Source organism: Urocampus carinirostris, chromosome 8, assembly GCF_059441175.1.
Source record: "Urocampus carinirostris isolate Australia breed hairy pipefish chromosome 8, RoL_Ucar_1.0, whole genome shotgun sequence".
In the NCBI taxonomy this organism is placed as follows: domain Eukaryota; kingdom Metazoa; phylum Chordata; class Actinopteri; order Syngnathiformes; family Syngnathidae; genus Urocampus; species Urocampus carinirostris.
Window position 1 is genome coordinate 40,363,610 of NC_142356.1, and position 27,444 is coordinate 40,391,053.

Below are 27,444 nucleotides of genomic sequence, written 5' to 3' on the forward strand. Positions count from 1 at the left end.
AGTTTTTCCTTTGCTTTCTCACTCACAAGCACAGCCACTCCTTCTCTAGCATGTCCACCCGTATCTCCAGACCTTCTACCATACATACCTCCAAGCTGTAATTCACCCTTTCCTTTCATCTTCGTTTCACTCAAGGCCAACACATCAACCTTCCTTTTAGTCATCATCCTTCCGATCTCCTCTTTCACTCAGTCGCTTTACTTCCACATCCTCTCACATTTAATGACCCTATGACTAGGGTTTGCGAGACCTTTCGGTCTCCCGCCCCCCTTTCTTTGCCTTGCTGTCTCTTAGGGAGTAGAGATAGAGAGGAGAGGATCCCCAGTCCCCTCACTCCCTCCACTTTTGTCGCCTTTTACGACACACAGCGACCATGGTGGGAGAATTCTCTTACCTCTCACAAGGAGAGGGCCCCTCACCACAGTGACAAAGTGATATCTAAGAACTAAAATTAAGTTCATAGGATTTACAGAAATTGTGCAATAATTGCTAAAACAAAAGCAGTCAGGTGCATAAATTTGGGCACCCCAACAGAAAAATTACATAAATATTAAGTAGATCCTCCTTTTGAAGAAATACCTGCCTCTAAATTCTTCCTATAGCTTCCAATGAGGGTCTGGATTCTGGTTGAAGGTATTTTTGACTATTCTTCTTTAAAAAATATCTCCACTTCAGTCAGGTTTGATGGTTTCCTAGCATGGACAGCCTGCTTTAAATCACACCACAGATTTTCAATAATATTCAGGTCTGGGGACTGAGATGGCCATTCCAGAACATTGTACTTGTTCCTCTGCATGAATGCCTCAGTAGAATTTGAGCGTTTTTTGGGGTCGTTATCTTGTTGAAGTATCCAGCCCTGGCGTAACTTCAGGTTTGTGACTGATCCTAGAACATTGTCCGCAAGAATATGCTGCTACTGACTGGAATCCCTGCAACCTTCAACTTTAACAAATTGCCAGTACCTGCACTGGCCACACAGGCCCACAGCATGATGGAACCACCACCAAATATTACTGTGGGTAGCATGTGTTTGTCTTGGAATGCTGTGTTCTTCTTCCGCCATGCATACTGCCCCTTGTTATGTCCAAATAATTCAATTTTAGTTTCATCTGTCTACAGCACCTTATTCCAAAATAAAGCTGACTAGGTCAAGGTTCAATGAGACTGTATGTATGTATACATATATATATATATATATATATATATATATATATATATATATATATATATATATATATATATATATATATATATATATATATATATATATATATATATATATATATATATATATATATATATATATATATATATATATATATATATACACAGTGGAACCTCGGTTCTCGACCATAATCCGTACCAGAACCCTGTTCGAGAACCGATTTGTTCAATCACTGAAATCATTTTTCCCATTAAAAATAATGTAAATCGTTTTAATCCGTTCCAACACCCTGAATGTTTACCACGAATGTTTAACGTAAACATGAAGCTAACCCAGGCTAATCGTACGTTCGCATTTTCGTAATCTTCCGTACGAAATATTACGCTAACATGAACGTGTAAAATGAAAAAAATCAGGTCGTTTACAAGTCATTTAGCACCACAAGTGGCTAGCGCTTCATTGGAAAGGGGGGCTCTGTTCCAACACCCTGAATTTTGGGCTCAGTTCCAACACCCTGAATGTTTACCTGAATGTTCAACGTAATCATAAAGCTAACCCAGGATAATCGTACGTTCGCACTATTGTAATATTCCGTACGAAAGATTACGCTAATACGAACGTGTAAAAAAAAAAAAAAAGATAAAGAAAATAATTATGAATAGGATTTTTTACCTTTGTGGTGGTCAGCAGAAGGCGCATGCTGTATTCCCTAGCAAGGTCGGAAACTCACAAACCTCTTTCATATCTAGCTATTACAGTATGTCTTTCTTAAAGGCAATAGTTGTACGAACAACTTTTCTTTTTTCACCTGTCCTGCTTGCACCGACCTTCTTCGGAGGAATAGTTAGGGGCTAAAACACTCCGTTCACCGATATTAAAAGCAAAAGCCAAAAGAGGCAAGTGCGCACGTGATAACAGTTGATCACGAGGGGTGGGGGTGATCTACACGATCTACACCCGTACGCCGCTCAGCATCGCACTCTAGCGTACGCACTCTAGCGTACGCACTCATGCATTACCGGCGTTTGAACTCCAAATTTTTGACCGTACAGTGAAGCAAGAATTTCTCTAAATTTTTGGTCGACCTCCGATTTGTTCGAACTGAGAGGCGTTCGAAAACCGAGGTTCCACTGTATTTATATGTTTTTTGCTATTTTTTTCCCTTTTTTTATTTTATTGTATTGTCTTGCTGACGGTCACCCCTCTTGAGGGATATGACCGAGGTAGATAGATAGATAGATAGATAGATAGATAGATAGATAGATAGATAGATAGATAGATAGATAGATAGATAGATAGATAGATAGATAGATAGATAGATAGATAGATAGATAGATAGATAGATAGATAGATAGATAGATAGATAGATAGATAGATAGATAGATAGATAGATAGATAGATAGATAGATGGTGAACATACTTGATTATATCTTTTTCCTTTTGCGAATAATGTTATTGATTTTATTTTTTGGACACACATTACTTGAAATTGGACAATTTCCTCTTGCACACCAGACAAGTTCCACAGTTGAGAAACACTGGTCAAGTTTTTGATGACAAACATAAACAGAGACAAAAACGGGCATATATCACCTAAAACACGATATGTTTACTTGAATTAACAGGTACAAACTAGAGGATAACATACACAAAGAGTAATAATGCATGAAATAATTTTTGCAATTACAAAGTATTAGCAGAGTAATGACATAGTGATTGTAGTAGTAGTAGTCTTGCAGGCAATAGCATAGCTTGAATGTGAAATGTTGCGTGAATTGAGTAGGAACATTTTATCAATTATTTTGTGTATAGTTGACTGTATTCATACTTTTTTCTTTGATTAAATATTTCTATTAATATATATCTTAATATGTCTTCAGGTTGCACATCACATGAAATTGGACAATTCTCTACTGCTCATCAGACAAGGTCTCACTGCAGACCAGTGGCGAAACGCGGGCCAATTCTTTGGGAGGCGTACATATACGGAGATAAATCGGCCCTTAAACACTATATTTTTATTTTCATTATTTTAATCAGGTGAATTGAGTAGTAACATTTTACCAATTAATTTTTGTGCATTATTTGCGTTTGACTCTATTTATAAATGTTTTCTTCATTTTTATTATGTTTTTAAACTGTTTTTCTCTTAAAATAAGCAAAAAATAGTTAAAAATAGGCAAAAATAATCTCCCAGTGAAACAATTATTTTAGCAGTGTGAGTTTAAACCTCTTGGTTTCTGCTGCCACAACTGGGACAGATGAATAACAATTTTAACGTGCTGATCGTTATAAAGACAGCACAGATACCCTACATTGAGTTTTCCCATTTGCAAACACACTAATTATTATTTGTGGTCGCAAATTACATGAAATCAGACACTTTTTTGCTGCACACCAGACACAGACTAAAAGCAGACTGGTGGAGAAACACCGGCCAAAGCATTTCTATGCATTTATTGACACAGAATCGCCGAACACATGTCAAAAATGACACATCTGGGGAAAAAAGAAAGGGGAAGGGAGAATTGTTGCCAGGGTGACATCTTCCCAACACAACATTCATAATGTAACATGTTTCAAAGCTGTTTTCCACTGAGAGGGAAAGCAACATTATTTTACCTGCGCCTTGTCTGACAGGCTGTTCCGAAGCTGACAGAATTGCATTGTGGGACCGCACAGGAGTGTGTTGGTGTTTTTCACAATGTGAGAAATCTGTCATTTTTCTTTATAAGTACAGCTCGGCGGCGCTGGCAAAGAACGTGCGTGCCCCTCTAGACATACGTGCACACGCTCACCTTTTTTTATTTCATTTTTTGCCTGTGCCAATCAAGATTGCCGCAGTGCTTCCTCCGCAGTTGGTTTTGTGCGTTTTCCAAACACCACAAGCTCACATCAGGGAGGTAATAAAGCAGAAAGAAGGGTAATAGCGTGGGAGCTATGCACCTCGGGCGTGTGGCAGAGCGAGGGCACGATGGGCCGGTGGCTGGCCAAAAAAATAAAAGCGTGACTTTAGCAGTCAGCCCAAAAGTCTACAATAGGGGTCTCAAACTCAATTACCTTGGGGGCCGCTGGAACTGGGGTCTGGATGGGGTTGGGCCTAATTGGATTTTCCACAAGAAAACCTCTCAAAAACATAATTTGTGTATTGTTAGAATGAAATGAAGATTTTTTGCATTGACGAACTACAAACAGCGCAACAATATGGTAATAACACAGTTATAACGTAGCAGGGGGTGTGGTGGGTGGATCCCTTAACAACTACGGTAATAAGGGCACCATCCTGTGGTATGTCTTGGGCAAGTACAGCCCGGTGGTGCCCATCCCTCTCCAGTACTAACATAAAATTAGCATTGCTTGTACAGAGCAGCCATACTACGGTTTAAAAAACAGCTACCCATTTTTGCATTTAAGTATCAAATGGACAATTATTGCAATGACGTAGTAGACACACAGTAACAACATAGTAATAACATGAAATGAATAAATCTCATACAAAGCAGTCATACCTCGTACAAAAAGAAATATACCCATTTTTGTATTGAGAGAATGTAAAGAATAATTATTGCAATGACATAGTAGTAGCACAGTAACAATATTGTATTGACATAAAAGTAACATGGCACATACATAGTAGTCAAACCTCAAATGAAAAAAAAACTATCAATTTCTGTATTGAGAGAATCAGATTCAGATTCAGATCTACTTTATTGTCATTCTAGTACACATGTATACAGAACGAAATGTCGATACATCTGACCCGCCCAGTTTCCTTGAATGTACAGATATAAGTAAAAGTTGTATTGTATTATGGCTACGTATAGTATTTTACCATAGTGCCGATAGTGCAAGAGGAGTAGCTAACCAGATGTGCAAAATGGGCAGTCAGGTTAACAAGTCAGGTAAACAGTAACATTAACACTGTAACAATAACGCTGTAAGTACAATAGTGCAGAGAGCAAATGTGCAAGGAGTGGCAAGCTATAAAGAACTGCCAGTAGTGCAAGGGGTATTGTTATGACAGTGTTATAACACATTGAAAATATAGTAATAACATAGCTAAAACAATACTGTACAAAAACCCAGTTTAAAATAACCTAACTACCCATCACATGTAATTAACTTACTTAAACAATTAACTAGTTATGTTTATTTAATAAATAAATTTAACTTAACTCCACCTTCGATTTCACAATTCTGTAATTGCTTTCAATGAATTATTTTCCAAATGGCAGATTCATCATATTCATTTTCAGCCCTTAGTCAGCACAAGTGTTTTTTTTTTTCCTTTTTCAAAGACATCATTGAGTAAAGTATCCTGTAGAGTTTACCTCCCGAGGATCCAGAGGATAATCACATCGCCAACTTCCGTTTATTTTTTATTTTTTTTCGCAACCAAGGTGCGCCTTTGTTTTATGTTTTCCCAAATGCTAGGTCCTCACATTTTAGTGCCTGCCCCCATGTGAGAAATGCAACGTAATTTGTTTTCAGGATGTGTCACACTATATGCTTGATGTTCACCTTGGGAGACACTTTGAGGCTCCGAGAAAAGAACAAAGTCAATAGTTGTGTTTATTGCAGTTTTGTTGATACTTTGAACTCAATGAATCTATCTTTGTAACATTAGCTTGTGGCAACTGTTAAAATAACGTGCAACGCATTGGCACAATGTGGCTCAATAGCATAGAGAGTAAATAATGTGTCAGTTAACTGCTTCCAGGATGGGATGTTTATAGTTCTTCTAGTAGTTGCTGCAAAAGAAACGAGTGCTACTATCTATTCACGTGTGTATTGAGAGAGTAAAAGTAATAATTACTGCAACAACACAGTAATAACCAGTGTTGGGCATGTTACTTTAACAAAAAAGTAATTAGTTATAGTTACGTATTACTTAAAGTTAGTAACTGATTTAATCTATGGTAAAAGTAAAAAGGATTTTACATTACTTTTAAATAAATTACTGTGTGTCAAATAATTTGAAATTTCTTGAGCAGGATTTGAGTCAATTAAATAGAGAAGAACATACAGATAGTTGTGTTGTAAAATGTTTCAATATTTTGCACCTCACCAGCAACAGATAAGTAATAACATAGTGGTAATATAGTATCAACAGAGTTATAACACAATTTGTTTCCTGATTATTGCTATATTTTATATTTCTGTACAGTAGAACCCAGGATACAGTGTCTGCAACCTACGTTGTTTTCCCTTTGTGAATTAGCTCATGTTATGGCATTTATCTGGTGGTTTCTGCAGAACAAAATAAAGAAATAACAACACAAATTTGCTCAATGCATATGTCAAAAACATTTTACAATAGCCCCCCGAGATATGACAAAGCCGCCTAATGGGTTTTTCATTTAATATGCTTTTTACAGTCTCTATTTAATCCATGTTTCTACTTTACAACATTCACGACAATATATGTATTTATAAATTCAAACGTTTCTGTCTTTGTGTGTATGTAGACTTATGTCTCTAATGTGTCGGTCTGCTAGTGTTAGACGTCATATAAGATGATGGTCTTCTATTGGTTTGCATCTCTGCATGATGAAAACACCGATATACAATGGGCTGAACTCCTTCCCACAATGCCTTTCTCTTTTTTTGTTTGAAAATCTTGCGTGTTTCTTAAAGACTTTGTGATCCAATAGGCATGGCACGGAAGAATATTAAGAATGCTTAAGGAAGAGGCAAGAATTGTCATAGCATTGTTATTCTTGCTACCAAAAATGACTGTAACAAACTAATAAAAAGAAAAAGGAGGTTCTTAAAGTAAATATAATCCTTACAAGTGGAAGTTTTATAGTTTTAATTGGAAGCTCCCATCTTCTCTCCTTTCTGCATCCACCCACTAACTCCACTATACCAGCTCATGTCACATCTAATAACATTTTGTTTTTTTATTTTACATATGGATTTATTTAGAACATTATTTATTTAAATGCACAGATTTACAAAGAAGTAGTGCTTACTTACTATATTGTTACAAATATATTTAACATGTATATACCATTATAATGCTTTTACTAGGGGTACCAGGGGTTTGGAACACGTTCACTAAAACAATAGGGTACTATCTCCCACCATAAGGCAAGCCCAACCTCGGAGTGGATTCATGTCATATCCCGGGGTCAACATTTTATATTACAAAGCGCCTTTTGAAGTGTTTAAAATTGTTTCAGGAGGATGCAAGAAGCACTCATTCAAACTTTACAGAATGTTTGGCACAAAGACTGAATTATGATGTCTTCATTTTCGTAGTTTGTGCTATTTGAATAAGCAAATTCATGCCGTACTTATGTATGCATTTTTTTTCATTTGTCATCATTTCCCCCAGTTGTAAAGCCAAACGCTCCCTAATTGAAAACCTTATTCTTAGGCACAGTCGCTACACTATGCAGCTTTAATGGCGCAACATAAACAGCGGTTACGACACAAATACAAAGTGTATAAAAGAACGCAGCATAATGCCCTTGGTCATTTCAGCAGCGGAGGGAATCGAGTAATGGGGTGTCGACTTGTGTTGCAGGTCTTCCCCGCTAACAATCGAAGAACGCAATACATCAAATCGGCGCTGGCCCGCTCATTATAAAGTCAAGTATCGAACGGCGCTTTTGCACAGATCAGTGAATGGACAAATCTGTGTGGTCTTGACCTCCTCTATCTGTTTGTGTTGTTGCTCTTATGATAACTACCCGTGGGGGAAATGGAATAATGAAGGGGTTTTTTTGGTTTGTTGTAGAAGGTAAATGCAATCTAGGAAAAAAAAATTATAATAATTGGACTGACAATGCGATGGGAAAACATGATGCAACGTTTGGATTAACTCGAGCATCGTTGCCTGGCTGTATTGACCGCTAACATAATTGATGTAGTTAATTATGTGCCAACTTTTAATGTTGATCATGTGGTTGCTTCTCAGTCATCAATTCAAGCATTTAGCAGCCTTTAGTTCTGAGGTCGCTGACGCTAGCAGCTAGCGTTGTTGTTGTAATGCTAGCATTTGTTCCCTACTTACTAGGGATTGCAGCAAATGTCGCTGATGAGTCTCTGCTCTAGCTGTTGAAGTTAGTCTATCTTCATCCATCTGGCACTTAGTATTAGTTCTCTCATCGTTAACGCTAGTAGCCAGCATTAATGTTACATGGTTTGTACAGGCCTTGAAAACCTTGTAAATGCTTGAATTTTAAAGTTGTGTTTTCAAAGTCTGCAAAAGGCTTGAATTTTGGGTGAAGTGCTTGAAATTATTGGCAATGCCATGATTATTGGCAGTCTGACCCTAAAGACTACGCAGTAAATTAAGATAATTTTTGTTTTAAAGTCTGTAAAAGTGATGCCTACACACCTGCTCTGTTGGCTTGTCATTATCGTGTTGTCATGGCCGCACCCAGGAGGACAGCTTAATTTAGAACACTGGCTCCTCCGGCTCCCAAACAGTTCCTCAGATTTGTTATTGTTTTAATAATAATGAAATATTATACATCTAGTGATTAATAATTTTATATGTTTTTCAGGAGATACCTGGAAAAAAAACTTCCCTTCTCTTTATATCAGGGTTCTCAAACTCGATTTACTTGCTTGAATTTGACTGTGAAAAAGTTGTACAAACCCTGCGTTATGACTGCTAGCATGAGTGCTTTAGCCACTAGTGATGACAGACATAGTACCACTTTTGCTAGTATTTAAAAGCTAATTTTGTTAGAGCGACTTCACTCTCATCCATAATGCTAACAGCTGACAACTCACTTCACCAAAACTGCTGTGCTCTAGTTCTTTAAGCTAGCTGCTAACATTGTTGACGTAACTGATATCCTTGGTTCCCTATTTACTAATGCTAGTAGCTCATGGCACTGGTGTTTCTCTACTTTGTTGTTGAATATACCACCTAGCGTCACTCATCTGGAACTTAGTATTAGTTATCTTGCCCTTAATTCTAGCAGCCAGTATAAGTATTTCAGATACTAGTGACAACTGGCGGTGCTGATGCAGCTGCACTCCAGTTGATCATGATAGCAGCTAAGAGCTTACTTTGTTTAAACGGCTGCACTTTTATTGATAATGCTGGCAGCTGACTACTAACTTCAATAAAGTGGCTGAGCTCTAATTCCTTGTGCTAGCAGCCAGCGTTGCTGATGTAACTACCACCATGGTTCCCGTCATTAGTGCTGGTAGTGTTGCTGAAGCAGCAACACTTTAGTCATTAATGCTAGCACCTAGCTTTACTCATACTGTCCTTTGCACGAGTGCTCTAGTTGTCAATACGAGCAGCCAGCTTTAATGTTGTGATTGCTAGTATGAGTGATCTAGATAACACCTAGCGAGGCCAATGCAACTGCTCTTGTCAATAACAAACAAAAACAATAACTAGCATGATGTAATTGTTAGCGTTAATTGTCTAATCACTAGTGTATGTTAATAATGTTGGTGATGTGCACTATAGTCACTAACTCCATAACCTCGCATTAATAATCAAGCCCTTAGCTCTCTCGTTTCTAATGCTAGCAGCTACCTTTGTTATCATGGCTGCCCACTTGAGTGCTCTAGATAGTAGTACTAACAGCTTGTGTCGCTGTAATTACGGCATTCTAGACACTAATACTAGCACTTAGTTTCACTGACACAGCACTTAGCATTAACATTGCGATCTTGCTGCTAATGCTAGCACTTAGTGTCACTGTCATTTACTTTTAATGGGGTTTTTTTGGCAATGGTTGTTTGTTGCTTTGATTTTGTATACTTGAGGCAGGTTCTGGTGCTGTGGAATACTCTGCCCTTTGAGGTTTGATCTGCAACCTCAACTAGACTTAAAACAGCATTATATTGAATACCTCATTAATGATATTGACCTCAGGAAGCTGTCAACCAGACACTCTGTTATTACCAATATTTCATGTTGATGATGTCTGTGTATTGTCACCCATTGCAGCCTGGTCATCCCGGAGGGGGGATTACCTCATGTGCGGCCCCTTATCTAGGTTTCTTCATTTCCTCAAGCTGAGGTTTTGAGTTTTTCCCTGCCCTCGTGTAGAGTTTAAATCGGGGGATGGTGTAATAGTAGTCTGTACAGCCCTTTGAGATATCTTGTGATTTAGGCCTATACAAATAAACATGACTTGACTTGACTGTCACAGACATCAGTATTAGGAATGCACTGTATCTGCTAATGCTAGCACCGAGTGTCACTGACACGGCCCTTAGGATTGTTAATGCACCCTTGTTTGCCAGTGCTATCGATACGTTATCTATTACTCTGCTAGTGTGATTCAATTCAACCCTTACACTGATTTTTTTTTTCCTATACTCGTTAACTTTTTGTCTCATTAGCTCTTTATTAGTATGAAGTAAAATATAAAATACAACAATTATGTAATTTCAAACTGTATACTTTTTTATTTTTGTTTGCTGCTAATGCAGCCCTCAGCTCTGTAGTCGCTAATGCTAGCAGCAAGCGCTGCTGTCACTGGCCTGAGCGTTCTAAAACAGGGGTCTCCAACATAGTGCCTGCGGCCACCAGTTCGCCCCTTAAGGACAGCTTAGATGCCTATGGATGTATTCTGAAAATAGCTCACTAGTGCTTTTTTAGTAAAGATATTGACTTTTAGTGGTTCAGTGGGTCTATTCAACCCACCTCCAATAATTAACCCAGTTATATGATAGTAACAACATAATAATAACATGTAAAGTTGTTATTTTAGAAATGCATATCGAATTGGGTGCCCTTTGCGCTGATTGGAAACAAAACGTATTTCTCTGCTTGAAAAAGGTTAGAGACTCTTAATCCAAACACTTGCAACTATTGTCACTGACGCAGCCCTTAGTATTAATAATGCGCTGTCACTGCTTATGCTAACACCTTGTTTCACTGACGCAGCTCTCTGCATTGGTGATGCTCTTGCTGCTAATGCTAGCGATAAGCTCTCGCTGACTCAGCTAGCACTGCTCAATCAATCCTTCAACTAAACTTTTTTTCCTGATACTTGTTTTTCTTTTATTATATGAGCTCTCTAGGACTGAAAATTGTAAAACTAATAAACACATTATAAGTATGTCTATTTTAACGGTCAGGAAATACTGTATACTGTTATTTTTTACCTTTTTGCTTTCATGTCTTGCGATGATGCATTCATTTCATCATTACCTTCCCAGTTTATGACTTTGCCAGCAACATTAAAAAAGAAGCAAAATACTAAAAATAATATAATCTCCTTTTCCATATTATGTGTTTACCGTGTCGTAACCGCGTCTTTATTCGTTTCCTGAGAATGTGCGTTACTCCATCTTTGTTTTAGGATTAGCTCCCAGTTTTCACTCACACTGCAATCATAAACCTCCTAAACAGATCGGCGCTCAAAAATATTTATTCCATTTTGAAGATGCTAAGCATTTTATCTCCCAGCATGCCTCACTATGATGCGCTCATTGCATCACAGGTTTCCCAGTTGCAAACCTTGCAGAGACAACAGATAAGAAGAATAATCCTAGATCTAATTCATCATTTTTATTTGCGCTGGTCACCCTCCCTAGGGTTGCGGGGGTGCTGGAGACCATCCCAGCTATCTTTGGGCTGTAGGCAGGGGGCCCTGAACTGGTGGCCAGCCAGTAGCACGCACACAGACAACTCACTCGCTTCCTCAGTTACACGTACGGACAATTTGGACCGGCCAATTAACATGACATGCATGTTTTTTTAGAAAATGGGGAAAATCAGAGTGCCTGAAGGAAACCCACACAGGCATGGGGAATAACTCCACAATGTGAGGCTGCCTGCTAACCACCCAGTTGCCATGCCACCATCTAATCTACATAATCTAAATAAATAAATCTACCAAATCTATTAAAACCCATCCATCTAATCCAAATCTAATACTTCTAAATCTAATCCAATCTAATCTAATCTAATTCGAACAACTTTTTGAAACCCAAATTCATGTGCGTGTGCGTGTGTGTGTGTGTGTTTGTGTGGGATTTATAGGCTCCAAAACAGCTAACCTGACTTTTGTAAAAAATCACAGTAATACTTTGGGGTTTGCAAGTGTCTTTAGCTAGGTTTCGTCTCTAGGCACCCCCAATTGATACTATCAGAATTGATACAAATCTGATTTTGTGTTGTCTGCTTTCCTGGGGTTTTTAAAAGCCTTCAACCAAATGGGATAATGCAATTCACGACCACCGACCACGCCAATCGGCCAAATTCTATATTTTATCAACAGAGCGATGTCGGGTCATTCTGCTTGTATAATATAATATCCAATCTCGGTACTATGTGTTTAGCGTGTCGGAAGTTGTGTTCCATTTCAATGTCGCTTTCCGAGACTTTGTGCGTCACTTCGCCCTGACAAGTCTTAGGATTAGCTCCCAGCTTTCACTCACACTGTAATTATATACTTCCTCAACACATCGGCACTCCAAAATATTTATTCCGTTTTGAAAACGTCAAACTAGCAGGTAGCGCGGTCGGTCGCTTCGTCAGTCGCTCCGTCAGCCTCATCAAAACGTTATTCATTTATGTTGATGCAAGGAAGCGAGAGTGGCGGCGGGTAGCGGAGGGAGGCCTGCCAAACAAAGTGGAAAACATCACAGATGATAAAAACGCAGAAGCGTCGCATCTCTCCTCCGTCTTCGCCTGTCTGCCGTTGCCGCTGTGTTGTGCGTTTGTTTGTGTGTTGCGGGGAAGAAAGCCAGCAGGCAATGCTGTATCCAGGCCACTGCCTCGTTTTGATGTGGTCATGCTAATTAAAAAAAAAAAAAGAGTGGGGGATTGTCTTCCAAGATCAAGTGAGGCACAGGAACAATGGATACAGTTGTTTTGAAATTTTAGCAAAAGTAGATGCATGTATAAATGTACAGTGATCCCTAGGTTAGCACGGTTATGAGGAGCAGAACCCTTCGCGAAAAGTGAAAATTTACTAGGTAGCGTTGCACCTTCCTAAAAATACCCCTATTGGCATAACTAACATCGAGATGATTCTCTACCAACTGAGAATATACGACTGTAACAAAATAACAACTTTAGATCTACAAAAAAAAACAGAAAACAGAATTGCAGTTGAATATTGTCATTATAAAGAAGTACATCAAAATTGCAGGCTTTCTCCATTGAGGGTAAAACAGAGTCTGTAGTAATATTTCTGTTGTTGTGTTTTTGTATTAATGCAATATTGTATTTGTAGTATTTCTGCAGAAGTCTTTTTGGAATTATTTCCATAGTAGTATTTTTGTAGCCGAATTCCTGTATTACAGTATCATTGTAGCAGTACTTTAAGTATCTTTTGTGGTATTTCTTTTCAGACTGAAAGTAAAAAAGTAGTATATATATATCTATCTATCTAAATATATATATATATATATATATATATATATATATATATATATATATATATATATATATATATATATATATATATATATATATATATATATATATATATATATATATATATATATATATATATATATATATATATATATATATATATATATATATACCAAATATAGTCACTATTAGTGGTTAGCTCATGTGTGGCACAGTTCTTAGGTCATGAGATTGAACCTTCCTGTGTGAGTTTGCATGTTCTCCCAGTGCTTGTGTGGATTTCCTCCGGGCACTCCGGTTTCCTCCCACATTCCAATGTCAGGTTAATTGGCCGGTTCAAATTGTCCCAAGGTGTGAATGAGCGAGTAAGTTGTCCCTCCCTCTTTGCCATCCGACTGGCTGGCAACCAGTTCAAGGTGTCCCTACCCACTGCCCGAAGATAGCTGGGGTTGGCTCCAGCACCCCCGTGACCCTACTGAGGATATGCGGTGCAGATATTGGATGGATAATGTGTGTATATTTAAAAAACTAAAATTGGGACGTCATTGAGCTTGTGTAGAGAGAAAGCGAATGAGTGGGCGGAGCTTGGGGTGCTTAGTGGGCGGATACCAAAATAACTTAAAGAGGACAGACCGCAGGCCACAAAGGAACTCTCCTTAACATATCTGGGGACAGAATGAGTTTATAGCCTGATAAACAGATGGAAGCAGAGACAAAGACGAGAGAAGGAAGGATAAAGGCGACGGAGGCGAGATAAATTGCTTTGTGATCTCGGCTTAGGCGGCATGCAGGGAAGGAAAGAGATGAAGGAAGATGATGTGGACAAAAATAGCAAAGGAAGGAGTGATAAAGGCGAAGAGTGATGGAGCGATGATGTCAAATCTTTGCGCTGTAGTCTCTAATTAAAATAGTAGTCGGCCAGCTTTTTTATGACTCAGCCGGGGAAAGATCGAGGGCTCGAGCTGTCAAGAAGCAGCGATAAACATGCTCACAGGCGTACCGGAGTTCTTTCCATTTTGCCCTTTATATAAATATTCAAGTCTTCATGTTTTTCCGCATTATTGCTGATTTAATACAGGTCAGCTAATACAGTGCTTCTCAAATGGTCAGACTTCAAGACCAACCATTCCACCCTGATGACAAGCTGTGACACAAACAAGAAAAATATTCCACATCACAAATGTATCAAACAAAAGAATTGCGCAGGTTAAATCAGGGATAGATTATATTCACATTTAAAACAAGAAAAGGAAAAAAACACCAGCAAATACAAAACGGTTTCAAGTACTGTATATACTTGCATATAAGCGACCCCCTTAAGTCATTTTTTAGCAACGTACAAAAATACATTTGGAATACTATTAAAACATGTACATAGGTATTTGTTATTATTTAATCATGTAGTTCATGAAGATTAATCTCCTGGTAAAAAGCTAAAATACAACATTTTTAAACCATTTACCGTACCTTCCATTGGTGCTTCAATGACAGAAACTCATACACCGTTTCACATATTTTACAATCCCTTTCTTCTTTCACTCAATTGTTGTTGTCACCATCTTCCACCTCTGCTTCTCCTTATCAGTAATTTTCTTGAGACCCGTCATTATGGGCATAAACATGAAAAACGAACAGAATTACAATTAAAATGAGATGTGGTGCCTCTCAAAGTACCGACTGACTAAACAGGTGGAATAGTTTGAGCAGGGAATTAGTATCATCAACTGTTAGGAGTGTAGTTGAACCTCTGTGTTTTTCTCCTTCTTAGCATTTGGCAAAGGCCTGCAACCCACAAAAAGCGAGTTCGCGACCCACTTTTGGTTTCTGACCCACCATTTGAGAAATACTGAGTTGGGATGAGGTTACTCTTATGAAACACTAAAAATGATGGAGTGTCAAAGTAATATAAAATGCGTTCGCCAATTTGGTTGTGTTTTTCCCACATCTGCACATACAGAACAGACTTTTTGTGATTTGTTTTTGATAATGCCGGCAGCTTGTGTTTTTGACCACGACCATTAGTTGTTAATGCTAGCACCTCGCTTTCCTCATGTGGCCCTTAGTTCTTTGTCATTAATGCTAGCAGCCAGCATGAATGTTTTGACTGCTAAGTGGTTTAGCACTAGGGATTACAATTAGATTACAATTTTCTCTACCATTTTTATGACACCATCCTAATAAATAAAATTATTGCATTTTCACAGCAGTGATTGGCAATTAGTTTTGTGGCCTCGTAGCTTCGGGTTTTTTTGGGGGGCTTCTTCCCTCCGAAAGGAGTGTCAAGGAAGCTAAATCAGTGTTACAACTCTTGCTGTGATTTCAGACAGTTGGGTAAGTTATAAATCTACCATAAAATAAACATAATATAATTTTCTTTCATTTCAAGTACCAAAGAAGCAATTAATCAAATTGATCAAATATATCTTAAAGCAACATTCACTATCCTAACTCCCCACAAATATTTGAACAGAAAAACTACAATATCCATAAATCCCCGCATTGCAGACGTGTGTTCATGTGACTGCTCAGTGAAACGTTTGTGAACCGCAACACTTCATCTCAATTAGCGATCACTATGACAGCGATATTAAACGTTTAAAGTAACAAACAACAACGTGCCCATAATGATATAATAATAACAACAGTCAAACTGGAAAAAAATAAAGGAGGACTTACTGGTGGCGTTTCACTTCGCTTGAAGCATTCTAACGTTTTAAGTCCTCTTGACTCGAGCTTCAACGCACGTTAACGTGAGTGCTCCTGTTTTAAGTTCTCAAATCACAGTTTCGGAATTCGGTGAAAATATACGAAAATTTCTACTTGTCCTGGAGCCAGTGGCCCTCACAGTCAACTTTCCTTTTTTATTTACATTTACCATGTCAGAAATGGGGACAGTGGTCAAAGGGCTACTGCCACCATACGGTGAAATGGTGAATTTTCTGGGGTATAAACTCATTTCATACTGCGGTCAACATTACTGGCGGGCATCATATTATTCATTTTATGACAGAGGTTGCGGGCCAGTTTAAATTTGATCTTGGCCGTATTGGACTTCGGACATCCTTGACTTCGACGCTGATGCATCGGCTCTAGTCCAGGGGTGCTCATAACGTAGCTTGTGAACCTCTGGTTTATCACTGAGTTAATACTGGTAGATCACAGGAAAGTAATTAAAAAGTTTATTTTTACTTGTTTTTTGCTTATGCTGTATTTTATATATTTACTGATTAAAAGTCCAACTTAAATGTACATTTGATGTACATTTAAATGTGATATTTGCATTCATATTTATGATTTTGGAATTTTTATACACAAATAAATGAATAACAAGTACTGTTTAAATAATGATTTTGATCTTATTTTAAAATTTTAAATATTAAGCACGAATGTAAGTATCTACCTTGTTTGAATGCAGAATGATGATTAACTTCTGATTAATCAAACTGCACATTAGCAGTACAGTGATACATATTTTCTGCAAGATTAAAAATATTAACAAATTTAAAAAACGACTTGAATTCAGTCCTAGTGTTTACTCTTGTATTGAATATTTTAATTTGGATTAAATGCATTTGGTTTAATAAAGCGTGCATTTAAAGGTATTGTGAGCATTTCGTTCCACTAAATGGGACACTTTTTTTTTAATTAGAGTGTTTTTGAATCTCCATTTTTTTGTGGAAGGCGAAACATTTTAGTTTGTTATTTTGTCTGTAGGTCAGCACGGCAGCGCAGTGCTTGCATGGATTTCCTCCAGTTTTGAGTACCGGTAATATTCTTTTTTTCGTAGGTAATTTTCTGTTTTGTTAAATTTAAATGATAACTTTTAAACTCAGCAAAATTAAGAGAACATGTTGCCTCTGTTATTAATTTATCTATTATTTCATACGCCTGACCAGGTAATTTGCCAATTCTAAGGATCCTTTCATCCTTAGAATTGGGCCGCTTATCTTTAGTAGGGTCGCAGGGGTGCTGGGAGCCCACTGCCCAGCTATTTTTGGGCAGTGTGCAGGGGACATCCTGAACTGGTTGCCAGCCAGTCACAGGGCACACAAAGACAGACATCTCACTCACTCATTCACACCTATTGATAATTCGAACTGGCCAAATAACCTTTAGGGAATGTGGGAGGAAACCGGAGTGGCCACCGGAAACCCACACAGACACAGAAAGAACATGCAAACTCCACACGGGGAGGCTGCGGTAGCTTGACTTGAACCCCGAACATCTGCACCGCTATACTTTACATGGAATATTCTTTATTTTTTTACACTAAAAAAGTTTGTTTTTAATTACTTTCTTAGGGATTGGTAAATACATAGGCTGACAGATTATTGTCAATAATCTACCACCTAAAATAAAATATCTTTTGGCACAGATATCTATCAGGCTTTCAAGAACAAGCTCAATAGGTTGATTCAATGGCTGCCATCATAACTACAGCCACATTTGTTCAGCTTGCAGGTCACTAAACAAGAGTTTTTTCGACTCGTGTGGGCCAATCATTAGAGTCCAATCAGTCCAAGAAAAAAAAAAAAAGTAAGAAAACTTGCCAGAAAAACACATATACATTCTTAGACACACGCAGCCTGCAACTTGCACTTGTGACAGGTGACCGATGATGAAGGCACCGGGGCAAGAAATTAAAAAGCAGAGATGCGAGACAAAAAGAGGTATGGGGGATCTGAGGGGCTGCGGCGTGAGACCCGTCGGGTATTGTTATTACAATATGACACTAAAGCTGCAACGATAAGTCTGCATTGTCGACAAAAATAAATACTGGAAAAAGTTTACAATTAATTTTTTTGTCTACTCTTGTCACCAGACACGTTTTTCTAACAGAGTGAGGCAGCTTACAATATTATAATCTCTGCTGAAAGTCTCTCATGTGCAATAGGGTTTCAGTCTTGAGTGGTAACATACCTGTGCATAAAATAATGTACCCGTACCAAAACATTTAAGGTTTAGGAGCATTTTAGCCTAGATTAAAAAGACTTACAATGTTTGTTATACAAACCTTGCATATTTTATCAGGAGCTCGGTGTTGCATGAACATTTAAACAGAGACCATTCCGACAGTTGAATGAAACGGAGTCGGACTCACCTCAGAAAAAGACAAATAACGTTCAAGCCAAATCAGTTTTGATGACATGCAGTGTAAAATTTTTACGCGTAAATTTTGCCATAAGAGAGAGCTGTGTCGTTATGCTCAAACATGCCTGACAAACTTATTTTAAATGGAATTCATGCTGTACTAATAACAAATATCAGTTCTTGAAACCGTTTGATTTCAAAATTTTTAGAATCATTAAGTTATTCTGTTTGGAAGTTAGCAACTAAATGCACATCAGAAAATGACATAATGTTTATTTAATTGAATGTTCTATTGCTGCTGATGAGCCTTTTCTTAGTGTACAGCAGGTTTCTCAAACATGAGGCCTGCAGGCTAAATGTGGTTTAGGTTGTTTTTAAGGCCCTCAGTCTTATTTTGTATTTTTTTTTTTAGTATTTTTTCAAATTTTATGTTTTTGTCACGTTTCTGTCCCTTTTTTAAATCATTTTAAGGTTGTTTTTTGCTCATTTTCCCACTTTTGATTGATATTATGTTTAAATTACTTTTCAGTATCCCTTCATACTTTTCAGGATGTTTTCATGCATCTCAGTACTTTTTTTTACTATTTCATACTGTTTTAGACTTTTTATCATGATTTTCAGTACTTTATTTGTACTTTTTCATATTTTTCAGGATTTTTTTTAATTTTTAGATTTTATTTTTTGGATGTGTTTGTTATTTGGTCATTTTGGGGGTTATTTTGGGTCATTTTGGTAGGTTTTTGCTCTTTTTCAGTCATTTTTTGTACATTTTAATTTTTGTGTTAATTTTTTGGTCTTTTTGATTGTTATTGGGCGGCAGTAGCTCAGGAGGTATAGCGCTCGTTTTAGGATCAAGGGATCCCAGTTCGAATCCCTGCTCGTCCGTGTTACATGTCGAAGTGTCCCGAACCCCTAATACCCCCAATAAGCAGGTTAGCGCCTTAAATGGCTGCATGGCCGCTATTGGGAAATGTGGAGCACATTGTAAAGTGCTTTGGGAAGTCATTGACTTGAAAAGCGCTATATAAATGCAGATAATTTCATTTCATTATTTAGATGGATAAAAAAAAAAAAAAAAACTTGTGTTCAGTGGTTTTTCATTTCCATACTTTTGAGTAATATGTACTTTTATAGCCTCAGCCCCTAATGACACCTGCCGCAACAGATAACAGTACTCTGCCTTTTGGGGCGCTAAATCCCCGGCGGAGGTCAGTCACGGATCCCAGACGGTTCCTAGCATTCCTCTAATAGTTCTGCATGTCGTACGTGAATACGATAGTCCAAATTAAATTAGTTCCCATGCATATTTCATTCTATGCAAATGAGGCCACGGCACTGAAGAGACTCGAGGCGGGTTTGACACGCTCATTAAAAATATCTCAATGGGAGAAATGGGAATGTTTTTAATGTAAATGTCGCCTGTTTGACAGGTGCGCACAGGGAAAGACTGAGGAACAGAACACTAGTACTAATTGAAAGAAAATATTCACCAGAGAAAAGGAATAGCTCCTCATCTGCCGTGAAATAGGGCTCGAGTTTTATTCATGTCTGGCAGTTTTCTGTCACGTCGTTTTGCTAATTACTTTAAGAGCACGATCCCAAAAAGTATATTCGGTTAGTAGACAATTCCTATTTTAAGGTGTATTTTTTTCATTTACGTCAATGTGTTCTGTTTCTTTAACCTTTTTAACTTTAACTTGTTCAGAACATTTGTGTCACTTCTGTGTCAAGAAACCAGTTTTTAGCAAAGAACAAATACTTTTTATTGTCAAATAAGACAACGTAGTTTTGGGCAATTTTTTTAGTGTCGTGAAAAAAAAAACAGAGCTTGTTTTTGAAGGTAGAAGTGGTTAATTTTTTAGGCAGGAATAGTTGATTTTGGTTGCTGTATAAAACAACATTTTCTGTGTCGAAGCAGTGGCGCTTTTATTAGCAGTGTTTTGTTTAAATTTATACTCCACGCTGTGCATCTAGCATTGAGTATGAGGTGTAGGTATAAAGTGGAGAAGACCTTCATGTGACCTGATGAAAAAATAATTAACCTGGATGGGGAGACATACTTTGATGGGGGGCGCAAGAGGATTTCTTCTTCCAAGGGGGCGTGACAGAAAACGATTGAGAAGCACTACTGTAAAAAAGAGGAAGAGGCTAGTTTTTAGCAAAGAAAATGCTGGTTTTCAGTGTTGCAGAGAAGGATAATTGCACGGGGTGAAGATGATGGTTTTTAAAGGTAGAATAAACTTGTTTTTCGAGCACAAAAAGTTGAATCTGGATTTGGAATTTTTTTCTAACATTTTAGTCGTCAAAGAAGACAAAAGTAGTTTCCGATGAAAAAAGAGGACAAGGCTAGTTTGCGGCTAAGAAAAGGCTAATTTTTGAAAGTAGAAATTGAAGCACAAAGAGGTGAACTCGAAGGACACCGTGGAGTTAACTTGTGTCTGTGAAAATAGATGTTGATATATTGAAATTAGATATATATTTTTTCATAGAAGTCACGCCCAAGATATATATTTATTTTAGAGGAGGTTTTTTTTTTGCCATGCAGCAACAGTTTCTATTGAGATCTATGCACCAGCGCTAAAATCTCAAAGAGGCTACAAATCATTGCCGTGGTGAGAAACGACTTTGGCAAACATTTTAATGCAAACATTTGCATTAAAAAAGTTATATTTGTCCTTTGAAAAACAAAAAAAACTGTTTTAATTCCGAGATTAGAACAAACGTGCGAAATACTTCAACATCCAACAATGTGTAAACATCAAGTTTGGCATGGCTGAACAAAAGAGAGCAGAACATAGTTTCTATGGTATCAGAGGGGAGAAACCCTCGATAATTGGAATTCATTATCTGGAGTATGTGTCAAGACACTCCTAAAGCCACACATTATGCTTAGTGCTTGCACACACCCCGTTTGTTATTTTTATGTTAAGACTAGTGATAACAATACTGTTACTACTACTATTGATAATATTAATAAATGCTATTATAAGCATTACATTTCAAAATACTACTACAACTTTTACTATTACCACTAAATATTTATGATAAAACTAGTAATACTATCCACCCATCCATTAACTGCACCGCTTATCCTCAGTAGGGTCGCGTGGGTGCCGGATCCCATCCCAGCTATCTTCGGGCAATGGGCAGGGGACATCCTGAACTGGTTGCCAGCCTGTCACAGACAATTCACATGCTCTGTTACACCTAGGGTCAATTTGGACCGGTCAATTAACCTAACATGTTTTTGGAATGTGGGAGGAACCCGGAATTCCCGGGGGGAACCCACGCAAGCAGGGGGAGAACATGCAAACTCCACAGAGGAGTTTCGATCTCATGACCTAAGAACTGTGCCGCCGTGCTACCCCTAGTAATACTACTAATACAATAATAATTTTGCTTAAGGTTATTATAATACTAAAGCTACCACTACTACTACTTTCAGTATTACATCTATATTAATAGTTCCGATTATTTTAGTATTACTACTAATTAAAAATATTAATAATTGTTATTATTGTAATTGCAATTATGATTGCTATACTAAAAATACTACCCTTACATCTATATTGATATATCTGATAGTCCTTGTAATACAAGGATCATTAATGATAAAATACTGATAATTTTTACTAATATAAAAGCAACAATAACTAAAATTTAAAAAAAAGACTTGTAAATCTGTATCTGCTAGGTGTTAATGAGCGAGTGAGTTGTCTGTCTCTGTGTGCCCTGCGACTGACTGGCTACCAGTTCAGGGTGTCCCCTGCCCTCTGCCCGAAGATAGCTGGGAGGGGCTCCAGCACCCCCGCAACCCTACTGAGGATAAGTGGTGCAGATGATGGATGGAAAAATGTGTAATTCTGATCATTTTAGTAATACTACTAATGATGATTAAAAAAAAAAAATATATATATATATATATATATATATATATATATATATGTATATATATATATATATATATATATATATATATATATATATATATATATATATATATATATATATATATATATATATACCGGAGCCATATCCCCCTAGTGGGAATTGGCAAGAGTCAATAACACATCCCTGACTCTTTCTGGAAGATTGATACAGAGAAGGGGATTTCTAGCCCCCTCGCTCAACCCAACGGATGTGTTGGGAGTCATTAGGTGACCAAACGCCCCAATTCCAACCCCTAATGCAGAGCGCCAAGCAGGGAGGCAATGAGTACCAAAGTTGTAAGTCTTAGGTATGACTCACCCGAGGCTTGAAGCAGAAACCTACCAGTCTCGGAGCGAGCGCCCTACCCCCAAGGTCACCGAGCTGGTAATATTAATAATTATTACAATTATGATAGTAATTATAAATACAATACTAAAAATACTACTACTACTATTTCTAATACTACGATTACAAGTACTACTACTACTCATATTTTTATCTGATAAAAAGTGTCCTTAAAAGAAGATGAGGCTAGATTTCAGAAAAAAAAAAATCATTATTATTATTATTATTATTGGTGTTGTTGTAGTTGTTGTTGTTATTTGTATTAGTCGTATTATTATTATTATTATAATTAGTAGTAGTAGTAGAAGTAGTAGTAGTAGTAGTAGTGTAGTAGTATCAGTATTATTCCACATTTTTGACACTAAAATAATAATACACTAAAAATACCTAAAATTTAAGGAATTATCAAAGCTAAACTAAAAAAAGAGTGACACATATTTTTTATTTTCTTTTTTTAACAAGATCCCGGCAAAACAAACAAAAGAGTGTGCACATACCGCTACTGGTATTTAGCTCAGACACACACGTGTCCTTCACAGACCCACTAAACTATTGTCGTTTGCCTCACTTACAACCAGCCCTGCTGTTTTCTTTGCACCATTGTCAGCGCAAATCGTCTTTCAATGCATTGTTTGTGACTGCCAATGCGTTATATTGTCGGAATGGAATTGACTTAACACAATGTAAAGTTATCCCAAAGTTTGTTTACAACGATACGTGTGTTGACTTCGGGCATTACGGAATACATGTAATGGCGCTACGTAATTAGAATACCAACAAAATGTAACTCAAATCCATGACACTTACAGAAAATAAAGACATACTCAAATAAGTTATGTTTGGTTAAAATGAGGATTACTTTGCAGGATTTCATTTTATTTAAAAGTATTTCTATGTATACATGATGCACCGATAGGCAAATTCACTCATTTACAGTGTTGGGCACGTTACTTTAAAAAAGTAATTAGTTATAGTTAGTCACCACTTCTTTCTAAAAGTAACTGATTTAGTACCTGAATAACTCTATAGTAAAAGGTACTACGTACCGGGAAGTGTAACTATTTCTGTTACTTTAAAACAAAGTTGTAGCATTTAAAATACTTTTAAACTTCCTGAGCAGTGTTCGAGTCAGTTGAATAAAGAAGAACCGGCAGGTAGTTGTGTTATAACACCTTGTAATATTTATTGCTCCTTACCGGCAACACATGTATCCTACACTTTAAATGCAACAAAAATTAACAGTAAACAGTAGAATGAAATAAAAATCAGCAGTAAACAATATAAAATGAGTAAGTTTCATAAATTAAATTCAAATCTCGCAACTCAAGACAACTGATCAAGTAGCAGAGTAGACATATGCTACCCTACTTCAAAAATTTTTTCACAACAAAAGTCAACAGTTCAAGTCAAGTCAAATTTATTTATATAGCCCTTAATCACAAGAATATCTCAAAGGACTGCACAGGATTACAATGACACAATTACCTGATCTTAAACCAACATGCTGTCAAGGAACGACTCAAAACCTCAGCGTGAGGAAAAAGAGAAACCTTGAGAAGGGACCTCACACATGGTATCCCCCTTTCAGGATGACCAGGGTGAATTACATTTAGCAATACAGTACACAAACATAGTAAACACTAGGTAACATGTTGAAAATTTGTCCGGAAAGTGCATGACAGCAGCGACGCCCCCAGCCTGTAAACTAGTCCAGAAAGCCTATGACGGCCACGACGCAGCTTCCCATCTCTGCCAGCTGGTCCAGGCGTTCACATGCTTCAGGTCAAACGCTGGTCCGTTGAATCATCTCAAATTGTCCTTCTCCTTCGTATCATCACCAGGCAGGCAGTCGGAAAAAGATGGGACAGTACAGAATATGAGGTGGGCATCAATCATAAGCTTTGGAATAGAAGTGTGTCTTAAGCCTTGATTTAAAAACTTCCATTGAGGTTGCAGATATTATCTCCAGAGGCAGGGCATTCCATAGCACCGGGGCCCGGATGGAGAACGCTCTCAAGCCTGCAGACTTCTTGGCTCTCTGAGTCACAATTAGACCGGCATTTTCCGAGCGCAGACTCCGTGTAGGAACATAAAGTCACATCTTAAGTGGACTGGGATTCAGTGCAAGTTGGCCAATACAGGAGTAATATGCTCAAACTTTTTGGTCTTAGTCAAAAGTCTCGCTGCTGCATTCTGAACCAGCTGTAAACTTTTGATGCTAGACATCGGGAAACCAGAAAGCAATACATTACAGTAATCAAGTTGAGAAGTAATAAACGCATGAATTAAAACCTCTGCATCTGATTGGGACAGCATCGAACGAATCTTCACAATATTACGGAGGTGGTAGAAAGCTATTCTAGTAATATTTTTCACGTGTGACTGAAACGACAGATTAGGTTCAAGTATAACACCTAGATTTTTGACTGAGTCACTATGGGTGATATTACATTTATCTAGGTTCGGGGTAATGTTTGAAAACAACTCACGACAGTGAGCTGGACCAATAATCAACATTTCATTTTTTTCTGGGTTAAGGCGCAAAAAATTGAGGGACATCCATCTTTGAATCTCAGTAAGGCAAGCCTCCAGATTTCTACAACTTAACTGACCAGTTGTCTCCAGTGGCACATACAGTTGAGTGTCATCTGCATAGCAATGGAAACTAATATACTTGCGGATAATGTCACCAAGCGGGATAATATAAATACTAAAAAGAAGGGGGCCAAGTACAGAGCCCTGTGGAACACCACAGGGGACATTAGATTGTTTAGAGGTCAAATTGCCATAGTTAACGCATTGCTTCCTGTCTGACAGGTAGGACCTAAACCATGAGAGTACAGTTCCTGAGATACCAATGCATTCCAGACGAACAATATGTTGTGGTCGACAGTATCAAAAGCAGCACTGAGATCCAGCAGCAGTAACATTGATGAGTCACCGGAATCTTTTGCTAAAAGGATATCATTGGTTACTTTAGCCGGGGCTGTCTCAGTAGAGTGATTTGCCCTAAATGCTGACTGGACAGTTTCAAAGAGGTTATTTTCTGACATGAAGTCATTTAGCTGCTGTGCGACGACCTTTTCAAGTAATTTTGCAAAAAAAATGGCAGACTTGACACTGGCCTATAATTACTTAGGCTTTCTGGGTCAAGGTTAGGTCGCTTAAGCGTGGTTTTAATGACAGCAGACTTGAAGGCAACAGGAACAATACCCGAGGATAACGATATATTAATAATATTTAAAACTGATGGTCCTAAGATCCCAAACAGATCCTTCACCAGTGAAGCTGGAAACGGACCAAGCAGGCAAGTAGTTTCTTTGGCCCTACTCACCATCTGTGTTGGACTATCAAGTGACAAATCATTGAAACTGGAGAGTGTTTCTGAACAATCGCCGACACTGTCCTTACCTAACACCTCCATATCTTTGAGATAGGAGGAGGTTACGGAGCGTTCTTTGAAAATTTCATTCCTGATTAGTTGAATTTTTTTATTAGAAAATTCAATAATGTCATTAGCAGAACAAGAAGAACTATTTGGATTAAGTTGCTGTCTGGTAAGTTTCGCCATTGTGTCAAACAAAAAATTCGGACTATTCTTATGTTTAACATTAATCTTAGAGAAAAACGATGCTTTAGCTGAGGCAAGAGCTACTTTATATTTCAGCAAGCTGTCACACCAGGCCAGTCGGGAGACCTCCAGCTTTGTAGTGCGCCATTTTCGTTCAATTTTTCTGCAACCTTGTTTAAGTGACCTGGTTTCTTCAGTAAACCAAGGTGTATGCTTCTTAAGTCCAGATTTATGCCTTAGGGGCGCCATAGAATCAAGAACATTAACCAAAGCAGTATTAAAGTTGTTTGTAATGAGTCAACAGACCCAGTGTACAAAGGGAAGGCTGCAGTTACCATAGGTAATAGTTTTTTAAAGCTAATGCCGTTGTAGGGCGGATATTGCGACTGCCAAAGCCTAAATTTTCCTTTTCACAGTAAACATTAAACAGCACCTCCCACTTAAAAAGATAGTGATCAGAGATGGCATTAGGATACGGTAACACTGTAACATTTAAGGCTACTACGCCACGGGTCAGAACAAAATCTAGAATGTTCCCATCTTTATGAGTGGGCACATCAACTATTTGATTGAAACCAAATGTATCAATCAGTGACTTAAAAGCAATTGCAAGTGAATTTGATGGGGAGTTCATGTGAACAATAAAATCACCAATTATTACAACATTGTCCCCATAAGTTACTAAGTCTGTTAACAGTACCGAAAATTCATCCAAAATATTTGAGTATGGTCCAGATGGGCGATACACAACAACTAAAAAAATTGCCGTTGACATTAAGGACCTCATAACAAGTGCTTCAAACGTTTTAAAAACAGTAGGGGTACCAGGAGTAAATTTCAACTTACCTTCCAAAATAAGAGCAACACCTCCAACTTTTTTGCATGGTCGTGCCAAGTGCAAACTCACAAAGCTAGGGGGAGAAACCTCATTTAACACTACAAACTCATTTGGTTTTAACCAGGTCTCACAAAGGCCAATAAGGTTAAGATTGTGTTCATTAATAAGGTCATTGACAAGTAAAGCTT

General features: G+C 37.7%; 1 protein-coding gene across 9 annotated transcripts in view; it reads left to right on the plus strand.

The window, feature by feature from the left end:
• The window catches only part of adgrl3.1 (adhesion G protein-coupled receptor L3.1), a 385,181-nt gene that overhangs the window by 159,241 nt on the left and 198,496 nt on the right, over nucleotides 1-27,444 (plus strand). The window lies entirely within an intron of this gene.